We start from the raw sequence: 10009 nt of genomic DNA, 5'->3' as shown, positions 1-10009 counted from the left end.
GTGTGTTGTCCATATAGTGTAAAATTGGTAGTTGGGATATTGAAAACTTTGGTGGAGTTTAGTTGTGTAAGTTAAATGCTAGCACTTGAATCCAGAAGAAAAATATATTTCCAATAATGCTATTCTTACCACAATTTTATATCACATTTCTTTACCATCTTATGTGGCAAATAAGTTAGACAGCCAAATCATTTAAATTAATTAGCATTTAATCAAAATTTTAATCAATAATTAATAAAATGATTGTAAATTAAATGATAATTATGGTATGTGATGAGTCTCATTCTTCCACCTAAGATTATTTTAGTATTTTAATTAATAAAAAGATTGAAATTAAATGATATCGCTTATCCAACTCATCTGCCACCTAAGATGATAAAGAAATGTGGTATAAAATTGTGGTAAGAATAACATTACTCATATATTTCATGTGTCTATAAATTAAACTGCTCTCTGTGTGCGCACTTTCGTAAGAATTTACGAACATAGCTCATTCATTCAATCGCTCAACCAACCAATATTTAAGCCCCGAATGGATGATAGATGTTTTTTTACCAAGACCAAGACCAAAAGCAAAAGAAGTCCTAATTATATATTCAACTGCGTCTCATCAATGCCTGACTAATATAATATCAATACATATTTCACGATTATGTGCATATGGAGACCCTACTTCCAAAAGGTTTTGCAGAAAATAAGTCCAACAATTTGTTGTAGAGATTTTCATCCCTCTACAATCTAGGTCAATATTGTTCATGATTCTCAAGTGGTGGTTTTCCAGAATAGATTAGGGCTCAACTCATCCCATTAACATATAGGAATATAGAGAATTCTAAACTTATCATATGCTTGTTTAAACACTCGTGTTCTAATGCAAATGGAAAATATTGACAATATATCTGTATTATGAAAAATGTGTGTGTTAACGAGTGTATCTTCACCATTATGATTTAATGAATTGCTTTTAAATTTAAGAACCGTGTCCCAGTAACAAGAAAGTTTTACGCTCTTAAACTTAGCAAGTCGCAGTAACGCTCTCTGTCTTACAGTCTTTGTAATTTCACAAAATTGTCTTAATCTTTGGTCTTTGTTTTCCACTTTTGTACGTGGTAGCTGAAATCCAAAGCTGCAAGTAAAGAAACCCTATGGTCACCTAGCTATAGCACTTAATTATTATTGGAGAAAGCTCCTTATCCTTTCTAGAATAGATATACATTGGTTTATGATATATTATTTGCTAAGTATATTGCATAATTCGATCTTTAATTTTCAGAAGAGGTTTACGTACACTGTGTTTTTATTTCGTCTTCATCTTAAGTACTAACTGGGAATGAATTGTTAACTAATCATAGGATGATAGTTAAAGAATACCTAATTGTATTTATAAAAGGGAATTGTTATTAACGTTCAAAAAATCTTTTTTTGCAATTCAAACATTTTATAATTATAATGAAAAATGCATTTGTAAAAAGTGCAGAATAAGATTTTTGGAGACATAATAATTGTTCCTTTATAAAAACCTAATTTAGAACAAATATGAAAGTAATAAACAAACATGAAAGCAATCTTGAACCCTAGTAGAAAATAGGAAAGGAATCAGACTTACTGGAAAACCCTAAAACGTAAAATACCAAATATATACCTTAACTTAAAACAAAATAAATTGCTTGTTTTTTAACATCTCCTATCAAACTCATGACGGTAAACTATAAGAGCTTGCCAAGAAAAAAGTTAACCCTAGTTGGTGCCGATTCTAATGCGAATAACAATAATGATTCCAATCCTAATGCTAATGTTAATGCCAGTACATACTCCAATGCGAATACTAATCCCAATATGTAGCCATGCCAATGCGAACTTCCCATTAATACCAATGTCAAAGAGATCTTTCAATGCTATACCAAAAAACAAAACCAAAAACTGATACCAATTTAATTGAGATGATAACATCCATTCTTGACCATCTTCAGTATTGCACGATCTACAACCATCCTTGACCATCTTCAGTATTGCACAAGATTGAGCGGATCTTTACTCGTCCATTTTTTTTCTTTTATTTTTTTCGTAAAAAGTTCAAATAAGGGCATAAGGTCGAGACATGCAGACCTCAAAATGATAGAGAACAAAATACCAATCAAAGACGGATCAAACTCAGTAGAGAGGGATCTAACCAAATTAGAGGATGAGAAAAGAATAAAACTGGTTGCAAACTCTGGCTCTTACTTTATTGACGAAAACAAAGAAGACTACAAAAGTCAGACAACTACAGAAAAAAAGACTGTATCCTATGAGACTTGATTTCTTTTATTGAATTATTAGTATTTGTGAAAATCTAACTTTAAACAAATTAGAAAGCAACAGTAATAAAAAATAAGAATAGTGATAGGTTTTTTTACAACGACCAAATACAAAATCCCTCATATATTTGTTCAAATCGCGTCTCATCAATGCCGGAGAATATAGCATCCGTACATTTTCACGATTATGTTCATATGGAGTTACCCTACTTCCACAGGACTTTGCAGGGAGAAATTAGCAGTCCATCAATTGTCTTAGAGATTTTCATCCTCTACAATCAAGGTCAAGACTATTGATGATCCCCAGTGGCTAATTCAAAGGGGAGTGCAAAATTTGGGGGTACATGATTCGACGGATCCGAAAGAGTTGGCCCTTCCCATTTGCATAAGAATCTAGGATCCTAAAGTCATCATATACGTTGGTTTAAACATTTAATACTTTGGTGGAAATAAAAAATATTGACGACATGAGAAATCTTTCAAAAGTCAACCTCATGTTTTTGGCATAATATTTTAAAATATTGATATGAAAATTAACGTAAAATTATAAGATAAAAGAGAGATTATATAAAGAAAATTACTTTAAGAGAGTTCCCTTAGCATTTTTCTTGCTCACATGTTTGCTTCATTAAGCAGCATTGGAAAAGAAAAATGTACATATACGTACATATGGATTCTAAACTTAACCATATGTCCACTTCACTCGTGTTGTAATGCGGTTTAACTTGCCATCATTGGAGGAGATCTTGAGTACGTGGTCTCTGTCTTACAGTCCTTTTTTAAGTTTTTGTAAATTCATATTTGTCTCAATATTTGGTTTTAATTTGTTTGCAAATAGTGAATTGCTTTAGTGTTTAGGATATTTCTTTTAAATACACTCTATTCCGAATTCTCTTTCTCTTTTTTTTTTTCTTTTAATGTAGATTAATGTAGAATATCTCTTATAATAAATAAAAAAATAAGGGTTTTTTTTTTTAATATGGGCCCACTTTTATATGTATGTTTTGAATGGAATTCACTAGTATTACATCCTTATAGATGGGGTATAATATGTCACTAGTAGAAAAACATGTTTGCGCGACCGAAACTTGCGTGACGCATCAAATTTTGTCGCGCAAAGTCTGTTTGCGCGACGACAAAAACAAAACGTCACGCAAACGACCTTTGCGCCACGACACTTTGCGCGACGTCGGCCTTCGTCGCGCAAAGTGTTGGTGCCAAACCAAGAAAGACTAACCATTTTTTTTCCAACTTTGCGCGACACAGGGACAACGGAGTCGCGCAAAGTGTTTTTTTTTTTTTTTGGGTTCCTTTTCATTTTCTTTTGGGGTTCTTGCATTGCCTTTTTCTTTTATGGTATCCACTTGTGTAAATTTTTTAAATTGGCGATAGAATTAGTTCATTGTGTTCATATAGGTTTAAAGAGTGTAACTGAAAAAAAATATCAAAATTGGAGTTAAAACTACCATTAAATCATGAATTTTCATTTATATCCGTCGAAAAGTTTTATCTTGTTACTTGATTTCTGCATGTTTGTTTTTTGCAATTTTTGGCGTATGCAATCTCGAAGTAAATGCAAACAAGTTTGACGGTTGGATCTTTTAAACTAGTTTTGTACAATACGTTTCCCATCATGTTCAATGGTATATATATTTACTAAGTGAATTTTAATTTATTTATTTTGTACTCATAAGGAAAAAAAAAAAAAAAAAAAAAAAAACTTTTGCGCGACGCAGTTGTCCCTACGTCGCGCAAAGTGTTTTTTTTTTTTTTTTTTTTTTGGTTCCTTTTCATTTTCTTTTGGGGTTCTTGTATTGCCTTTTTCTTTTGTGGTATCCACTTGTGTAAATATTTTAAATTGACGATCGAATTAGTTCATTGTATTCATATATGTTTAAAGAGTGTAGCTATAAAAAATTATCAAAATCGGAGTTAAAACTACCGTTAAATCGTGATTTTTCGTTTATATCCGTCGAAAAGTTTTATCGCGTTACTTGATCTCTGCATGTTTGTTTTTTGCAATTTTTGGCGTATGCGATCTCGAAGTATATGCAAACAAGTTTGACGGTTGGATCGTTGAAACTAGTTTCATACAATGCGTATCCCATTAAAACAATAGATTCACAAACACTTTGAGTTTATTTGTACTTTCATTAAGTATTACATAAGATTTTGTGGTATCCACTTGTGTAAATATTTTAAATTGACTATCAAATTAGTTCATTGTATTCATATAAGATCCAGGAGTGTAGTTGTAAAAAATCATCAAAATCGGAGTTAAAACTACCGTTAAATCGTGATTTTTCGTTTATAACCGTCGAAAAGTTTTGTCCTGTTACTCGACCTCTGAATGTTTTTTTTTTTTGCAATTTTTTGCGTATGTGATCTCAAAGCAAATACAAACAAGTTTGACGGTTTGATGGTTGAAATTAGCTTCGTAGAATGCGTATCCTATCAAAACGATAGATTCACTAACAATTAGAGTTTATTTGTACTTTCATTAAGTATAACATAAAGATTTTGTGGTATCCACTACTGTAAATATTTTAAATTGACGATCGAATTAGTTCATTGTATTTATATAGAATGAAGGAGTGTAGCTGTAAAAAATCATCAAAATCAAAGTTAAAACTACCGTTAAATAGTGAATTTTCGTTTATAACCATCGAAAAATTTTGTCCCGTTACTCGACCTTTGAATGTTTTTTTTTTGCGATTTTTTGCGTATGCGATCTTGAAGCATATAAAAATAAGTTTGACGGTTGGATCGTTGAAATTAGTTTCGTAGAATGTGTATCCCATCAAAACGATAGATTTACTAACACTTAGAGTTTATTTATACTTTCATTAGGTTTAACATAAAGATTTTGTGGTATCCACTTGTGTAAATATTCTAAATTGACGATCAAATTAGTTCATTGTATTCATATAGGATCAAGGAGTGTAGCTGTAAAAAAATCATCAAAATCGAAGTTAAAACTACCGTTAAATCGTGATTTTTCATTTATAACAATCGCAAAGTTTTGTCCCGTTACTTGATCTCTGAATGTTTGTTTTTTGCAATTTTTGGCGTATGCGATCTCGAAGTATATACAAACAAGTTTGATGGTTAGATCGCTCAAACTAGTTTCATACAATGCGTATCCCATCAATTTCAATGGTGTGTATATATATATATTAAGTAGATTTAAATTTATTCATTTTGTACGTATAACACTTAAGAAATTAAAAAATATGTATATATATATATTAAGTACCTTTAAATTTATTGTAGTTGTTATAAAAATATATTATTATGGGTTTTATGTAAAAAAAATTGAATTTGAAAGTAGTAAAGTCACATTTTGAGTACATTTTATAATAATTAAAAAAAAAAAAAAACCTTGCGCGACGCCACTGTATAATCGTCGCGCAAAAATCTTTTGCGCGACGTTGAAAGGTAAATCTGCGTCACGCTATGTGTGATAATTTTGGCGGCACCCTTGCTAAAAATAGGCGCTTTGTTTAAATTTTCGCTATCTGTGATAAACCCAAACTCTCTCTTCTCACTCGATCTCCCTCATCCTCTCACGCAGGTGATCAAATCACCCTCTCTCCCTCTCTCGCTCACTCGGTCTTCCTCATCCTCTCACGCAGGTGAATCACCCTCTCTCTCCCTCTCGCTCACTCGGTCTCTCTCTTCCCTCTCACTCATATTAACTTCCGCCTTATCCTTCATCCTCATCCTCTCCCGACTGCACAGCAGGTATAGACCCAGGTCAGAATCAAGCTTAATTCTTTATTTTTCTTCTTTCTAAGTTCAGAATCAAGCTTTAATGCCTTAATTTGAAGATTTTGGTATTGTAATTAGATTCAATTTGGGAAATTAAATTAGAAATTGGGTTAGGAAAGTTAGGGTTTTAGTGTTAAATTGAATTTTAGGGTGGTGGGTTGGTCTGCTATGGTGTTAGTTTTCTGGTTTTTTTCTCTGCTTCTTCACAAATTTCGTATTCTTACAAGTTCATATTTTTTGTACTGAAAAAGTTTAGAGCTATTGAAATGTTACTACTTACAGGTTCATATTTTTGCACCAAATGGCAAAAATATCGGTTGAAACTGCGGGCGAAGAAATTGGTTCCTCAGTTCAATCGATAAAAATAGAAGACGCATAAAGGAAAAGAATGCAGGAGTGATTAAAGAACTTAACAACTAACGTGACTGCTTATGGACTCAAGTTCCAGTTAACACGATGATACGAAATACAATGTCCTACTGTCACAAAAGAAACAAATGTATGTAGACAATTAGACATCTATGTTTGTTAGCTTTCCCAGTACTGGAAATCTGCTATGTTTCCATCATTTTGATTGCTATTCGCCTTTAGGATTTAACCTAGTTGCAACACAGGTATGTAAAGGCAAAGGAATGTAAAGAAGAACTTTCAGTGCAGGAATTTGCAGTTCGACTTGCAAAGCACTTCACATTGCTTTACCAGCAGGTAAATACTATGTAATTTAAGCATTTTTTTTAAAAATTAAATTTCATTAGTTAATCCCATATTGTAGACGAAAAGGAAAAATGTACGATACTTTTACTATTGTCGCTGCTGAAACGATGGCTGTTGTTGTTATTCTTGGTCGGCTTCCTAGTCTTTGTTTTCTCATATAACTGGTCTTCCTTTGGTTAGAGGTGCATCTTCTTCTAATGGTTTACGGTGTATATGTTATTATCACTAATTGGTGGTACTCACTAAACCAATTATGAATTTCTGGTCACTTTAACTAATCAAGCTTTCATCTGGACAACTTAATGTTTTTACCCTTTCCCCGAAAGCATGACTCATGGAAATTCATTAATATTTCATTTGTAGAAGTTGGTTTCTTTTAAGTTTGATTGGTTGTCTTAAGTTTGGACTTTTTTTTGCTCTGTCTCTCTCTATCTCAAGCGTGAACACGAACACCTGCCCTCTTTCCGATACACACACAGTTTCACACTTTGAATATTGCCTTGTTGGAACTGCAGCAACTTTTTCTAGCCATGTTTTATGCTTTTAGTATTTGCATAATCTAGAAAGAGAGTTGTCGTTTTGAAATATAAAGTTTGGACTTTTTTTTGCTCTGTCTCTCTCTATCTCAAGCGTGAACACGAACACCTGCCCTCTTTCCCATACACACACAGTTTCACACTTTGAATACTGCCTTGTTGGAACTGCAACAACTTCTTCTGGCCATGTTTTATGCTTTTAGTATTTGCATAATCTAGAAAGAGAGTTGTCGTTTTGAAATATAATGTTTGGACTTTTTTTTGCTGTCTCTCTCTATCTCAAGCGTGAACACAAACACCTACCCTATTTCCCATACACACACAGTTTCACACTTTGAATACCGCCTTGTTAGAACTGCATCAACTTCTTCTGGCCATGTTTTGTGCTTTTAGTATTTGCATAATCTAGAAAGAGAGTTGTCGTTTTGAAATATAAAGTTTGGACTTTTTTTTGCTCTGTCTCTCTCTATCTCAAGCGTGAACACGAACACCTGCCCTCTTTCCCATACACACACAGTTTCACACTTTGAATACTGCCTTGTTGGAACTGCAACAACTTCTTCTGGCCATGTTTTATGCTTTTAGTATTTGCATAATCTAGAAAGAGAGTTGTCGTTTTGAAATATAAAAACGATTAAAAAAAAAGGAGAAAGCTTTCTTCTCTGCAACTTTAGTGTTAGAGATATTGATCCAATAAGTTGTCAGATGTTCCTAATTGTTGTGAACGTAAGGCTTCATTTAGAAACAGAAATGAATGATTTGTGTAATTTAACTAAATGGTGACTCAAAAGAATCATTATTGAAATCATGATTGAGTTCAGAATATATATGCAATGGGGTTTATTGTTCTATGATTAAGGAATCACAGTCATCTCAGTACTAGGAACGTGATGCGAGCACGGATGCAGGTGGACTATTTTAGCCAATAAGCTATACTTTGTTGTGAAGAACTTCAATTATAGGTATCATACTGTTATTCATGTTCCCTGTTGTTTTATGTATGTAATCAAACTAGCTATGAATGTCTAGTTCTTAGGTCAACATATAAGCGTACAACAGACGAATCTCTAATTCAAAGGTAAAATTGTATAGGAGCATCCATGTCTGAGGTCACATGGTATATGGCTTAGATGAGCATTCCCTATATGGTATATTATATCATATATATTAACATATAAGCAATTTACCTTGTCATAAAACCCATAACATTATCTGTTGCATTTAAGAAAACTGTTGTAGGATTAATTTCTAATGTTATATTTTTATGGTTGAATAAGTGTATAGATGTCGCAGTTGATTACTCGTCGTCGGAGTGTGACCAATGCACCTCCCGCATTATCAACATCTACTGCTCCAGCCGTGAGTGCTCCATTGATTAGGGAGCCTACAATCTTTGCTGAGGCCACTTCTACAGCGTCCTAGGTGCCCGTATCATTAACGTCATCAGTGCCGGTTGAGCAGCTCAGTGCACGGCGGCCACCTCACCCTGCCGATACCTAGTAGCTTGATGTATTAAACTTAGTTCACTTGTAGTTTTTTCTTTTTTGTTCGGATCTTGTATGTACATTTTCATATATTTTATAATTAAATACTTTTTCTTGGTTAATTAATTATTCTTTCGAATTTAATTACAATATTTATCAAAAATAAAAAATAAAAAAAAAAGTTTGACCAAAACTACTCCCCACTTTGCGCGACCAATCACTTTGCACAACGCATCGATCCGTCGTGCAAACCCACTTTGCGTGACTCATGCGTACGTCACGCAAAGTGGGTTTGCGCGACGCACGCCGTTGGTCGCGCAAAGTGAGTTTGCGCGGCGCATGGCCTCCGTCGCGCAAACCCACTTTGCGCGACGCACGTCGTGGGTCGTCGCGCAAACCCTAGCGTCTCAGACTTTGCGCGACGATTAACACGCGACGAAGGTTGTGTCGTGCAAACCCTTAGGCAACGATTTTTGACTTTGCGCGACGAAAGTATCTACGTCGCGCAAAGTGTTTTTTTTACTGTAGACATCAGCAACTAAAGTGTCCATGATTTTAAATCAACTTACATCAATTACCATTGTATGTTTTAACACAGTTCATCCAGAAATTAATGTGAAATAGATTTGGGAAAATTAATTTATTATTATGTACCATCGTTAGGGAAAAGGGACAGTCGAATAGGTATGTTAATTTGCTGCTGGCTTCATTTTTATTTCTTCTTTGTATCTCGTTAGTATTTGTGCTTTGCGGAAAGATTATGCTACTTGTGATGGTGGAACTGTTTTCCTACCGACGTGGGGGGAATGGGGTTTATGATACCTCTTGGTCAGAAGCTCCCATCGCTATAACAATTATGCTAATTGTTGGGTTCTAAACTTTTCTTCTCGTTAATGTTAATGTTTGTCTTCCTGAATTGGTGGAAAATCTAGTCTAAAATTTGCTTGAATTTTATTGTTCTTCCCGTTGAACATATATCATTATTGTTTGAGTAAAGAAGAGAAGAGGAAAACGATGAGGATTGAAGAAAGAGGAAGAAGATCAACGTGCACATGGTTAATAAGCTAAAATTTAGTAGAATTAGCGTCTTACTTTTTCATGAAATTAAGGGATTATAATAACTAAGAATAAGATTAAGGTAACTTTGGAATGAGAAAAAAGAATGCAAAAAATAGGAATGATACTGATGTGGAATTACAGTCATCGG

General features: G+C 33.6%; 1 long non-coding RNA gene across 3 annotated transcripts; it reads left to right on the top strand.

Annotated features, from left to right (window-relative positions):
• The first annotated feature begins 5813 nt into the window (after positions 1-5813).
• LOC137711969 (uncharacterized) lies at positions 5814-8924 on the top strand. 3 transcript variants are annotated; one of them, XR_015961789.1, is made up of 4 exons: positions 5814-6053; positions 6351-6567; positions 6683-6773; positions 8596-8924. It is a non-coding gene; the product is annotated as an uncharacterized LOC137711969 (long non-coding RNA). The 3 variants fall into 3 exon arrangements; XR_015961788.1 differs by lacking the exon at positions 6351-6567 and having other exon boundaries at positions 5832-6041; XR_015961787.1 differs by lacking the exon at positions 6351-6567 and having other exon boundaries at positions 5832-6053.
• Positions 8925-10009: the final 1085 nt, after the last annotated feature.

This window comes from Pyrus communis, chromosome 4, assembly GCF_041283825.1.
Source record: "Pyrus communis isolate YQ-2024b chromosome 4, ASM4128382v1, whole genome shotgun sequence".
NCBI lineage: Eukaryota > Viridiplantae > Streptophyta > Magnoliopsida > Rosales > Rosaceae > Pyrus > Pyrus communis.
The sequence above is the reverse complement of the archived record's forward strand: the minus strand, read 5'-3'. Positions and strand labels throughout refer to the sequence as shown.